At 36.6% G+C, this 14,845-nt stretch overlaps 1 long non-coding RNA gene across 1 annotated transcript; it reads right to left on the reverse strand.

Moving 5' to 3' along the window:
- Positions 1 to 2,042: 2,042 nt before the first annotated feature.
- LOC112945051 lies at positions 2,043 to 11,707 on the reverse strand. Its single transcript, XR_003248934.1, has 3 exons — positions 11,641 to 11,707; positions 5,171 to 5,325; positions 2,043 to 2,299 (listed from the first exon to the last, which is right to left on the reverse strand). It is a non-coding gene; the product is annotated as an uncharacterized LOC112945051 (long non-coding RNA).
- Between the last annotated feature and the right edge of the window lie 3,138 nt (positions 11,708 to 14,845).

Here is a 14,845-nt window from a genome sequence, read left to right on the forward strand (position 1 = left end):
AACAAACAATGGAAAGGTAAGTGTTCATATTTGAGGTAAACCAGTAAATTAGTTTTCACTAGGAAATGACATTGTTAGAAGCTGTTTCTGAGATATTAAGTTAAATTACCTGATGTTGACCACGACTTTGTACTCAGGGGAGGCAGAAGCAATTTGTGCTATTAGCTGGGCTCGCTCAGACCCTGACTGTACTAACTGCAGAGTCAGGACTCCTCAAATTTAACCAGACTTCTCAAGGTGATAATGTAAATTGACATAATTTTCCAGTGAAGATTAGGCTTTAATGAGAGAGATCGAAGGAAGACAAGTGCCCCTTCAGGAGAGAAGGCAAGTGTCTGGGAACCTGGAGAGGATTTTTGTCTGGGAACCTGGAGAGATATCAACTTTGGGAAAAGTGGTGAGTGCAGAACAACTGAACACTGGAAGAGTTTGGCTTTCTCCACCCCATGCTGATCTGCCTTGCAGGGTTTTGTTCTCAGTCTCACTCTCTGAACTGAGCAGTGTTATTATGGCTCCCAGCTAAGAGGTAGGAAAATGTCTTAACTTACTCTATTCTTACCTGTTAACATAACATCCTTACGGGCTATGTGCGCTTAACTTTAAGAGGTAACATGTTCTGCCTAAGGTGTTACTGCCTGAACTGATACACACGGAGGATTCTAGCGTTATTTGTAGGACTGATTAAAAATTCTTAGACACATAAAGCTCTAATACAAGTATAAAACTAATAATCAAAAGAAAAAAAGGCTTTTTTTTTTTCCAGAAAGATTTCAGAAAATATAATTTTCTGTTCTTTTTACCTTGCAAGAAAACACCAAAGACGAAAAATAGTTTTAAAAATAAAATATGTAACACCTCAGGCTTCCCTGAGAATGTGAGCCTTGGTGGAAAACATCAGGTTATCTACATAGAATCAAAACTGAAGTTTTAACTTACTTTCTCCATCACATTCATATCCAATGGCCTCTGAAAAACAACATTCAAAATATCCTTTGGATACACGTCTTTAAGGGCTTTTTTTTTTTTTGGTTTGTGGGTTGGTTTTCTCTCTTTTTTCAGTCAACTATCATGAAACCTTAAGCTTTACCCAGCTCTAATTATTCTGTATATATTTGTATATATCTAGAGCTATGTTTGTATAGTCCTCCCTTTCTAGCCATATTGTTGCTCACAACTGGTCATGATCCTAAGGTTTGTAAATGGTAGAAATAAAAGTTGAGAAATAACATCCTTGTTATTATGATGTGTTGAACAAACAAAATGCATTCTTTTATATCTTTTATATTCTGTAAATGGACTATTATCTTGTCCTTCAATACTCAGATGGTTTCCCTTAGTAAAAAAAAATAATAATAATAATAGATAATTTTACAGCTGAATAACATTTGACCTTGGAAGTGCTCATTGAAATCAATGAGGCAAGTTGATTTTTTTGCAGCATCTATGCACTAAAAAGCCTCTTTTGGCAATTCCTAACATGAGACAGCAAAGCAACAGGAAACACCATTTTTTGAAGCATGAAAGAGCATGTCTATTCTTCAAGGCTTGTAGTTGCTTCTGTTTAAAGTACTAAATAAGTATTATACATTTTATCATAGCAGGACTCATGTAATAACCTTCCACAATACCTGCACTAAATACAGCAATGCAGTTCTCCTATGAGTTTCATCACAGCAGAGTATTCCTGGGAGTGTTTACAAAAGCATAGCATAAATGTGTTATAACAGACTAATATTATTGACCTCAAATTTGAAAAATTAAAAATCCAATGTCCAAAAACATTAAAGCATGGGCTAGAAGTACATCTTTTAAGCCTGATGCTGCCATCCCTAGGTTGATTTCTCCATGCCAGCTGCAGCCTCTGATACAGTTACTAAACTTGTATTAATTGTGATGACCCATTTCCATGGAATAAAACACTGTATAAAGGTGTGCTAGTGCAGGAAGTAGGCTTAACCATCAGACAGAAATTTTCCAGACACACTAATCTGAACAATGAATCTGCTTTAAGCTGTAAGAAAAGAAGCTATAAAAAAAATGTAAAACTCAAAACACTACAAGTGGAAAAACAAATAGCTAGTCCAAGTTAACTAATGATCCTTCACAAACTCATTTAATACAATGAATTTCAACAATCTCCTTCTTTATTCTTTCTTTGCTCAAACATGTCCTTTGTAGGCTTTCTTACATTTGTAGTTGTGAAGTGTTGTCCATTCACAACCATACAATTATCTTCAGCTCTGACATGAATGACACTCCAGATATTGGCTAGCTAAGGTCATTTATGGCAGCTCTCCTCCTGTCAAGGAGAAGGACAATTTATCTATCAGCAGCAATCTGCCTGAAGACAGAAGAAAATCCAAATGCTCAGGGATAAGAAGTCAGATACCCCTTCATCATCATACAAATGAGGTAATGCAGGACATCCATGAATTTTACTTGCACTGAAACAGGACTAGAACGTGAATATCTCACCATTTCACATCTTTATTAAGATGCAAAAATGCTTATCTTCAGAGTAAACAAACACACACTTGATGCCTACAAACTGAATTCCGCTATTCTGCTGTTGAAAAATACAGAGTTTTATAAAATGGAATGATTATCCCCAAATTATATAGATTACAAGTTAATTTTTGCTCCATATTATAGAGTGAATTCATTCAACCGAACAACTCACTAGAGCATAGATTTCAATTTCATTACTATTTTTCAAAACTAGGATTCAATTTTGCATTTTATATCACACTCAAAAAAAATAATTTTCTATGCAACTCAGTGGGATATTCATATGTGCTCAGAAACTAATGAGGTATGGGAAATAGATACAGTATCATAAAATGGAAATCACTAAATGAGAAAAAGGTTTTAAAAGGACCTCTCATAGTATAAAGAACAATTTCATCCCTGAATACAACTGCTGCTTTACTCTATCTCTGGTTTTCTGCCATCCCAAGCGGCCTGTTCATTTATGTAACTATTTTGTAAGTAACATTCTCCTGCTTTTACTGACTGAAAGAATCCTCTTCATTCAAAAGCTCTGTAAAAGAGTGTTGCAGAGAAAGCAGACGTTTACAAAGACATTTTAAAAAACACTGTCCTCTTTTTTTGTCTATATTAAATAATTATCTAAAATGCAACAAAAAGAGTAACAAAAAAAAAAAAAATACTGCATGCAGTAATGCTTATTGCTTTTGAGTATAGTTATAATCTTGTTCTGATCTTGTGGCCTGACTCACAGCCTGCTGAATGCCCTTTTCCATTGAGGTACTTTAGATCTAACCCGGCTAGTCAGTGCTTTCACACAGTTCTTAATGAAAATGGTACTTGACTAAAATTTATCCACCTCCAAATTGAATTTTGGCAATTGCACACAGCTCAAATTATTTGTAGAGGCTGTTTCAAAGGACAGGTAGTCTAGATTAACATTGCACTGGTGGAATGACAGCCTGTGATGCCGGCTTGGACACCAAAGCAAGGTGTGACCTTCCAACAAACCGCTAAGAGTTGCTGGAAAAGTGCTGCTGCTACAGCTGAATTAAAAATTCTCTTTAATTAAGTGCTACATGTTCACAGAAAGTTAGTGAAAGATGTCTCTAAGCGGAGTAAGAAAAATACATATTCATATTCTGATAAGGCAATCAAGATGTTGATGTTAATATTAGAGCAATAACTTTAATTGTATTTCAGCAAACGAATGGCAATTAGAAAACAAATTATCTCAGAGAAACATGTCTGCTGCACAGCTTTGCCCTGAAGGCAAGCCAAAAGCTAAACCTTTTTCTTGAATTTTAATGCAGGAGATAAATAGACACACCTCTGGAATTATTCTAAATAGAAATACCATGAACAGTTTAAAGTTACTCTGAGACATAAATGTAAAAATTGCCTTTCCTCTTCAAGTGGATTCTTTGTTGCCATAACAAGCACTAGCATGCTGAAGTAATTTTTTCTGTGCTTTAAGGATGAGGAAAATCTAACAGATGTTGGACAATCTAATTAAAGAGCATATGTGTACGGTAAATGCCTTCCACTAGGGTAAGATTTAGTGTATAAATATAATATTAATGTTTGAAGGTGAATCTTGTGCTACTTCTCAGTGCTTTACTGTTTATACGGAGATCAACCACGACCACATCCACTTTGTTTTTCTGACCAAGAAAAAAAAAGCAGCTCTTTCTGTTTCCTATCAGATGCTACCAGCTCTACTGAAATAGCTGTAAGGTTGCTCAAATCCTCCCGCACAGAATGACAAGGGTCAATCAGCACATGCGGCATGCGGCAGGGCTTTCATCAGTGCAGCACAGAGAAAATCTGGCTTAACATTTTGAGACGTATAGTCATCTTTTGTTATAAAGTTACCTCCTTGAAATAAAAATATATTCATGACTAATGTTTATAGCCATCAGTGTTCTTTCTCCCTGCTCCACTTGCCCAAGATGATAAACCTCTCCTGTCAGGAAGAAAGTCTGTTGTGATGATCCACTTTCCTCCAAGCTGTCAATCCGTTTGGTCTGTATGATTTGGCATTGATTGCATTCTGCTGAAAACGTGGTGGCATAAAATGCTTGGGCTTTGCTCAGCCCTCCACAGTTTCAACATACAGTTTAGAAAATTCATAAAATCCATCGGTCAAGCTTAAATGGTCTTAATGACGGTATAGCTGAGCACACTACAGGACATTGCAATTCTGACCATCAAATTAAACACAAACAGTAAAACGATGGCCTGCAACTTAGATCTTGATCTTGGAAATCTCATCACTCAGAGAGAAAAAACAATGAAAATTTCTCATTGCATTTGCAATGCAACAGTCCATCTTGGTTCTACAAAGCAATTAAGTACCTCATTAACTTTAAGCACCTGCTTAATTCCCATGATTTTGAAACCAGTGGGACTTAGAAAAATGCCTAGAGTAAAAAGCTTATTCCTGAATCTGGGCAAGAAAACATGGTTATTAGTACCTGCAAAAAAAGATTATGTCTGCTAACCTTATTATAGATTGCTAAATAAACCTTACAGTATTTAACTTCCTCTTTGTTACAAAAAAAAAAAAAAAAAAAAAATCAGACAATGAACCAAATATGTGAAGACATTTACCTGTATAACTTCAAATGACGTACCAAATAATATCTGATCTAACAGTCTTTTTGAAATTATATTAACTTACTTGACTGACAGCACTAGCAAGGTGTGTGTGGGTGGGAGAAATAGGAAGAAAGCAATGGGATTCTTCACAGCTTATGCTTAAGAGACTGATCATGATGCCTTTACTGAACATGCTACTCCTCCTTGTTGAGATGAGTTCTAAGGACTCCTGGATTTCTGTGGAAAAAAAAAAAAAAAAAAAGAGGTTTCTGTCATGAATGCTGAGATGAATAGGTCATGGTGGTAGCATTTTAAATACACCCACATATGACACGTCAGCCTCACAGTATCTGTGTTCACACTGAAGAAACATGCTGAAATAACGATGTATGCTGGGAAGATATAGCAGAGACTCTTCCAAAACACATCATTTAAAGCATGTGCTGAGAAGAGGGGAAGACAGGTTTGTTAAACATGAGTTGGAAGCTACTTTATGGCATTCTCTACCGAAGAGAGATGGAGGCATTAGAGTGAGCAAGAGCTACGAGGCATCCATATGAACTTCCAGCAATGACATATATACCACTTTGTCAAGAAGAAGTAGGGGAAAAGGTAAGAGGAACCAATACCTCCATACTATTGTCATGGCAGGAAAGAGCAGAAAATGAAACACAGAGTGCTACCTCCTGCAAAAACATTTTCTGATGATTGGTAGGTAACAGAAAGGTAAGCTTACTAAACCAGTCATTAACCACATTCACACTAACTGAAAATGAAAGGCTTTTATTTTTTTTTAACATGCAAAAATATATATATATAAAGAATAAATAAAAAATGTCCTCTCCACAAGCTGAATAGCCTCGAAGTACATATCTCAAAGTGCTCCTCCCTCTCTCATAAAAAGTAATTTTGATTGTCTAAACACCAATATTCTTTTGTACAACGTATCTCTGATCACAGAGCTTTTCTTCTTGCAAGCTATTTACTTTAACAGGTAATTATAGCATTTCTTGGCAACCCTTTTGACCTGAGCAGTGACCAAAAAAAATCCAATCTTACAGGTTGTTGTTGTCAGTAGGTAAAATAGTGGTGGAGTCAGGGACTTTTTATTACCATATTTATTAGCAACATATTAAGCGCTATTTGCCTGATATACATAAGTATTCATGAGCAGTATCTTTACCACATCTCTAAGTCTTTTACAGCCTTCCACAACTTCAGTTATAGGTATAAAATATGAAAAAATCTGAGTTATTATTTTTTACTATTATTATTACAATGATTTCACTTGAATGGTGGATTTCTGAATCTTATCACCAAAACTGACACATTTTTATGTCACACACCTTTTCAAACTGTAATTTTTAAACTGTTCTGCTTTTGCTTTTAAAATATAAATTGAATTTTTCCAGTAAATTTTTCAAGCAGTACTTTCTTTTAAAATGCTTTGTGAAAAAATAGCTTCTCAAATATCTGCATTTCTTTAACAAAACAGAAGAAAAGGTGCAGATGAAAATCTAAAGGCTACTGGATTAAAATTCATGAAGGGCAGTTTCTCCCTTCAGTGTCAGAAGTAATTGCATATACACTGAACATCACAGCCATTCCAGAAGTTGCTCAAACATATTAGAAGCAACCATTCAAATGCACTGCAATCTTTTACATCTGCTGGTATCTTTTTGCAACTTAGCCAGTGACTTTTGGTCCTTAAAAAAGTGCCTGAAGTGGCAACATGATTTAGATAACAATCTATATCAAAAATATTTTGTTGCTTCAAATGTTAGAAATGCATTAAGAAACATCTCCAATAAAAGCAGAGGGGAACACTAAATCTAATGATGTCTTGTGGAAACAGATCAACCAAAAATAAAGACCTTCTCTGAGTCCTAAGGCCCAAGTTGAATAGTAAAATGTTTTAAATATAAATAATATTTTTTACCTTGTTCAGCTTAATGAATTTTAAAATTTGACTTTGTAGTGCAAAAATCTATATTTACTGCATAGTGCATTAAAATTCAGAGGAAGCTTCCTCTGAAGAGCACACTTACCTTTTCTTTCCTTATTTTTAAAAACCTTCGAAAACAAATCCATCATATTTAGCACTTGTACATGGTACTCAACTGACAGGCCTAAATGTTATTGAGTGACAGAATTAGTACAAAATATACTGCAGCACTGCCTACTGCATCAATTTTAAATTCAAGGGGACCATTTCTAGTGTGGGAGGAAATGATATTTTTTTTTTCCCTTAGACAGGCCCATTTCTTTTGCTAGGTTTGACAACAAGCCTAACAGGACATGTCAAATACCTTGGGTTTACTTACACTGTGAGCAAGGGCTCTATTTTGTATGAATGATATATAAAAATTATACATCTAAGGCATGCACATACCCATATGTATATATGTTGCAATGCATAAACCCTGATTATGGCCAAGTCTCAGTGCAGGGTTGACCACTTTGAGGCAGGAGCTGATCCTACGTTTCTGAAAGCAGAAGGTAGTCCCTGACAATAGTTTATATGGTTATTTCTCAGCAAAGCGGATGAGAAGGCATCTCTAGCCTACCCATTTAAATTAGGTACTTTTTTCAACTTTAATTAAATTAAATGATCTTTAAGGAATTTACTACAAAGAGAACAAAAGTGAAGGGAAGAGATAAATGGGGAAGTGGAATTCAACAGTATTTTAGTACACATATCATCATGTTCTTTGCCTTCATAATATCTACCAATAAGCTTTTTGAAAGTGGAAATGAATTATTTTCTTCAAAGTTTATTAATTAATCATATCCTTTTTTCATGAGAGACTGATTATTTAATTTTAGTTATCAATGGGAATGTTCAGCTTCTTAATATCAGATTGAAGACATGTAAGAAAAAAAGTATTAATTAGTTTCTTTCCAAAAGGCACGTGGAAAAGGCAATTTAACCATCATAGGCAGGTAGAGGCCCTGGCTCTCACGTGGAATCTCATTATTGTCTTTCTTTTGCATGACTGTGATTTAAAACTCCACTATTCAGAAAGTGGCTCTGAGGCCAACACAAAATAAGATGGTCTCTCTGCCCTTGCCAGTGCTGAGGTCCCAGCATGACAGACCGTGTCACAGCTGCTGTGCTCTGGCACGGGTGCTGGCAGCTTTATCACCTCATGCACATTTAATGGGCATGGGGAGGGACTGTCCCTCTGGCTGCGCAAACACTGCTCCTGCCCCGGCACATGAGTATTTCACTCTGCATTAGCACCTGGCAGACTTGTTCTGTGGAGAAACGTGAACTTCGTTGCCCTTCCTGCCGTTTGTTCTTTATTTATTGCATTTAACAGTCTTTGGTAAAAAGACATCTTTTTGAAAAAGTTAAGACATGAATTAAGTTTGCGTGGCTGAGGCTGTCTGAAAGGAGAGCTGTGCTCGTGTGCATACGTGTGGGTATACAGCAAACAAAATAACAGAGAACTTTGACAGGACTCAGTAGAGATTCAGTATAGATTACTCTTCATTATAGATTAGTCCCATTATTAAAGAAACAAAATTACATTTTGAAATAATAATGCAAAAGCTTCAGAAAATATATCTGAAGAATTTTAGGTAGAGTGACGCACTTTAGTCACACAAATAGGCCAAGTTCTTTTCCAGAATATGCATGCACAATCACAAAGCTCGCAAGTTAGTCACCATGAGAAATAAGAATCTCCTTCTTAGGTCACTTAGAAATGAATGTGGAAATGCTGGTGTTCTACCATTAGAGAAAACTACCCCATCCAAGCCTGAGATGTCAAAGGCAAAAGATTAAGAATCTCTTTTCAAGTAGCTGAGTTTTCTAAGACAGAAAACTTAGTTATTGCAATAGGACAAATTTCAGCTTCTGGTACTTTTCCCCCATGGAATTAACCTGCATTACTGTTTCTGAAACAAAAATGCTTCACCAGCCAGAGGCTGAAACACTTTAAACATTTCAAACTGAAATAGAGAATCTGAAGATCAAAGAAAAGGTAGGAAAAATGGTTGCCTGGACAACATAAAAGCAAGCAAAGTCCCACAATGACTAACTCAGAAATCTCTCTAGACAACACCATAATACTCCTTACGTGGCATGTAGCCACGTAGCCAGATGTTGATTTGACTAAGTACATTCTTTTCTAAAGAGTGGTATCCATCTTCTGCCAAGCATGAGAGATGTGTGACTACATCTGTTCACTTCACTAAGGGCGCGCAGAGACATAGGACAGACAAAAGGGCGGCCATAAAATAAAATGTTAATTAGCACACGGGGTCCCAGATGAACCATGAGGGAGTCTGTGTTTCACAAGCCTTTACTGTTACCACAAGTGCTACTGCAGGCAATGGGAGAACTTGGTGTCAGTGAGGGAAAAATTAAATTAAGATTAGAATGTAAATTTGACCATTATTCATGGAACCTTAAATAGATGAAAACAATAAACATACACTCCGTGTCTATATATGTACATAAACACACACATGATGCTTGCAGGTGTGTGTATGCTTATTCTTATGTTTATCAGTTTACATAAACTTTTTGCCTCCAACTATTTCCCTTTATATAAAGCAAACTGGAAGACAGAAGTCCTTATGCTAAAGTTTCTCCATCAGTTAAATGCAAAGATTGAAGGAATATGAATGTAATGAACTGTGGACCTGAAATGAATATATTCTCATGGTACATTTCATGTGAAAGATTGAGGCAATTTTCACTAGTATCATTAAATAATGTGACACTTGTAGAGTTCACTCAGAGGTCTGTCTGAGACATACAAAACTCATCTATGAATAAATCCCTAGTTTTGTAGTTTGCAGCTGACTTCCCTCTGTGCTGCTTCATTCATTTAGGTTTTTGAGGCACCTGAAATACTCTCCTACTAGAGTACACTGGTAAAAGAAATTCATCATTTGCACATTGACAGGGGTAAACATGTTCTTTTATCAAAACAGCTTCAAAAGCTATTTCAGTATTATGTATATATGCACATATGCAAACACACACATAATGTGTGTGGAAGGCAGAGATTTCCTGGCTAAGACAAAGCTTTAAAGAGATTTGCTTCCAGCAACTTCAGTAGGCCAGCCAGCTCACACTGAATGCTATCATGCACGTCTACTGGGAAAGTCATGCTATACTGTATCAGGTATGATTAGCCACTGAGTTCTCAACAGTGAGACTGAGGAAGAGGGATACGATAAATGATAAATTAGTAATAACCTCTATACCCCTCTATCTAAAGGTAACAATAACTTTCTGCCAGAAGGAGACATGTAGTAAATGTAGCACCATAAGTTTGCTCTGATAAACTGATGCTTTAATGGTAGTTTCTGCACATTTTATCTTCATTGCATGAACTGGCAGCCACCTAAAAAGTTTTTCCTTCAGTGTTTTATGGCTTTTATGCAAATATTTGATGTTAATAGCTTCATTTTTTCTTAGTTTGCTTTCTATAGTTCTGCTGAGTTGCATTATTTAGTCATTAAAAATGAATAGCCAAAATAAAAATATTTCATATTAGAAACAATACTTAAAAATTAATGGTGTTTTAGTGAAACACTGTTTCCCATAATTTCATGAACACAGCAGAAACCTTATAAGGGTACAGTTAATCAGCTGAAGACAGCATTTATCTGTGCCCCTTCTGTCTTTGGTGCATTTGCTAGGAAGTCCCTATAGCTGTCGAAGCTACATAGGGTCACCCACAGAGTCCTGACAGCAGAAAAGTGGCTTAAAGTTGCTTTGCCCTCTGTGCCTCTCGGTGTGCTGCCAGATTGCCACACCAAGGTACTGCACACAACGTTCCCCTTGGGATCCACGGGCCTTTAGAGAATGAGGAAGCAACTTTCTACAAATTCTTGGTGCTTTGGACAAATTACAGTTTCAGTTCTGTTGCTGCATAATGACTGCAACTTCACTAAAAAGCTATTAAGTATACCCACCAGAGAACAGAAGAATAATGAGTCTCGATATTAAAAGAAAAAAGAAAAGAAAAGGGAAAAAAAAAAAAAAAAGCCCTAGAAAAGGAAAGGAAAACCCTACAGATGATACTAACTGCATTATGTAAGGCAGAGTCACACTTACCTGCTTGCTCACTGTTTCTCTTTTGCGGATGGCCTGTAAATCCCATTAGTCTCTTAAAATCAGCGAATCCAGCGCTCACAGTTGGACTCCCCCACTGGCAAAGTTAGGAAGCATTCAGGACATTCATTATGCATTTTAAGTGCCATGATCAATTAAAGATAGGGATAAGCAATCCAACATTAAGTCTCCTGAAGATTGCAAAAGTGGACTTAGATATTCATACCTAGAGTGGGAATGCTGTGTTAGGGTTTGTTCGCTCCTGAATGCTCTGCCATCATCATGACTGTATTTTTTATTCCCTTAAATTATATTCAGCTCACCAGAGAAAAACACAGCTGAGATTTCCCTCCTGTGTAGGCTTAGATAAAGCAAATTATGTAGTCCCTTATTTTTTCAAAGAATCAGCCTCAAATTCAATCCACTGTATGATTTTCAGGGAGTTTTACACATAATTACGAAAGCTTAGCTATTACCTTTTGGAAACAGTCCAATTTCCAGTCTTCATAAAAGTGCATGGTTACACTTTGCAGTTTTATAATTTCACTGAGGTAGACCCCTTTGCCACTGCAAGTCAGAATGCCAGTGATTGATTACTGAAATTCTCTCAAGTCCATAGTGAACATCAAACAAAAATGCATGTACCCTGTTGGTATTGATTTGGAACTGATGATCTCATTAGAAAGCCCTAATTCTCAACATTGCTTTGGTCTACAGAATCTTTAATTTATTTTTAAAAAGCTGATTGGCCAACTATTTCAGCCTCATGACTGTCATCCCTGTTTACTAGACAACTGCTTTAGTCTTTGAGCATTTAAAAGGTCATTAATCCAAATGCTAATGCAATCAATACTATATTAAATAACCTATAAAAAGTAAATTAATATTAGGTAACCTGATGCATTACACTATAAGGTTGTAAAATATGCTTACTGTCAGCATATTTAAAATGATAAATTAAAACTGTACACCTTTAAAAAAAATAATCTCAGAAAGCTCTAAAATTATTTTCTCCACTATTTAAACATTGATTCATAGTGAAAAGAGTGAGGAAAAGATATATTATTCATTTTTGGTTGAGTTAGCTTTTATACTGATGCCATTTTTCACAAAATAATACGTATGCAGAATTGAATTTAAAACACAAGTGAAAATCTTAAAGTTGAATGAGTCTGGCCTCAGAAACAGAACACATTTCTAATTTATTGTGGGTGGAGGTTGAGGCCCTGTTAACTGACTCTCTGGAAGGCAAGAGAGATCAGACTTGACACATACCTCTGTTTTAGACTGCAAACACACATTATTTACAAATATGTATTTTCTATTCTGAGAACATAGACCTCCCTCCAGCTAACTTACATAAGCAGGCTGAGATAGCCTTCATATTCACACCTTTCATACTTTGTCTGTGCTCTTAAACAGTAAAGTCTTCACAGGATTGTTTTGTTGTGTCTGTATTTGTACACATTCTGTTCATTAGGGTTCAATCTTAAGTGGCCAGAGGGGCTGGTATAATAATTTATGTCTCATTGTCTCATAGAGTTAGTAACATTCAGCCAGCATTTGCTTCATGTCTCAAAAAAAGCTATCAGTGCTTCGGATACATTTATTCTATGGGATTTCAAATAAAAAAAATTATTAAGAAATCAATATGTATCTATCTTTCAGCATCTATCCCTGTTACATCCTGTGGCTCTAAAACTGAGGTGTGAGGAAATGCATATTCACTTTCAAAAACCTTTGCCAATGACAACTAAGCAACTGCACTGTTAAAAACACTTTTGCTTTTGTCCTCAAAGAAAAATCCCGCACTAACCTCAGTGCCTGTATTTGCAGTCTCTGCCTACTTACATTCCCTCTCAGATTTACTTGCTGTAATCCAGGTCATTGCCCAAGAAGCTCTTTCTTCATCTTTGTGTTGGCCATTTAAACAATCAACATGTGCAATGGTATATCATGATTCCTTCAAAATGTCTCTGGCGGCTGATACTAATTTCAGCCTTTCTAATGCATGCTTTCTAAAACAAACAAGCAAAACCCAAACAAACCCAAAGAGCAAAGCCTTTCCAGGATCCATACCTGTCTTACCATCCCTGGCATTTGTTTTTCATGCACAGGTTGTACCAGCTTTAGGTTCTTTGTGCTCACCTTCACCACCATCCTGGATTTTTCATCAAATCTCTCAGAATAAATCTCTCAGGGTGCATTGCCAGCTGAAGCATCCACCTGGGGAATCTTTGGGGAACAAAAAAAGAGAAAGGGTCACGATTTGTACCCTCTAAGTGAAGACTTGCACCCTTGCTCCTGTAAAAATGCACAGAGGCTGCAGACTTGAGCACCTGGCCCTTTATCTACAAGCCTTGCACCACAGGACTGCTGTAGAACCACAATACAGCAAACACAGTGTGTGAGAAAAATTCTTAAGGAAAGAACATTGTGTTTAATTAAGTTGAAGCTGCCCTCTCAAAAATAATGCTGCACAGGTTATTGCTAAGCAATGGTGACAATCTTAAAAAATTAGAAATAGCAATACAAAAGCAGAGACTCATCCCAGTCCTGTCAAAACAAAAAACAATACAATACAGATTGATGAGAAATTACTTGCTGGAGAAAAAAACTAGTATTTCCTTACAAAATTCACTTTATATGCACTGTGTTGTTTGCTTGTGGTTGATATTTCCTTCCTAATCATTAGAAAAATTCTCTTTCAACAAAACTAAAGACCATAGGGAGAAAGAGTTGCGGAACAAATAGAAGGCCCAGGTTGAGGTTGATTACAGTTTATAAACCAATGCAAACAGCCTAATATCTGCTATTTCAGCATGAGATTATTGGAAGAAAGAATATTTTAACAGATCAAAGCCAGACTTCAGTGGATTAGCCTCTCACCAACTGGCAGCTGAGAGGATGACTGTGGCCAGCATCAGTGCAGGGGGATATTTATGCCTTAGAGAAGATTGCTAGTCCAACCTCGTCAGTACAGAGCGTTTTTAGTGGTGTACAAAGGTCTAGAAACTTCCTCTGTTCAGTAAAATATGAAAGGAAAAGGAATAATTGAACAGTCCTGTTTTTTATTTTTGCTCTGCAAGTACAAGACGTGAGGAACAGCAGAACCCTGCTAGCAGGCGGCCTGCAGGAACGGTCCGCAGGGCCTCGGCGGCGCGGCGCTCCGTGCGCACTGCTGAAATGGATCCCGCTGCTCAGAGGCCGCAGGCCCCAGCAGCAGCTCTGCATGTGCTGTAACTCAGCTCAGCAGCTTCTTAACTGAATTGATAAATGATGATAAACAGGGGGCTTTAAAAATAATTTTCCTTCATGGGGGAAAAAAAAAATCAATAAAAAGCCCATCGTACTTGGGTATGAAAACATTTCCTTTTGCTTTATTTTACTTATTTTCTTTTTCCTTGAATTTTTATGTTCCCTTGTGTCTTGTTTCAAGTATCTTGGATATTTTGCAACACTACCCACAGGGGATGCCGTAATGAGTACAGGGAGAACGTAACTAAGTGATGCGTAACAATGTAGTGCTAATTTGCAGGGTGAGTCATAAAAAGAAATTTTTAGAATAACACTGTGCAGGGCATAGAGGATCTGAAGTGACAATATAGAGAAGAATGGAAGTGCTGAGAATATTAGGAGATTACAAGGTACACATATTTCAAATTGAAGAGGTTAATTTCA

The sequence above is a fragment of the Nothoprocta perdicaria genome, unplaced genomic scaffold, assembly GCF_003342845.1.
Source record: "Nothoprocta perdicaria isolate Ctin4 unplaced genomic scaffold, notPer1 scaffold_18, whole genome shotgun sequence".
Classification (NCBI taxonomy): Eukaryota; Metazoa; Chordata; class Aves; order Tinamiformes; family Tinamidae; genus Nothoprocta; species Nothoprocta perdicaria.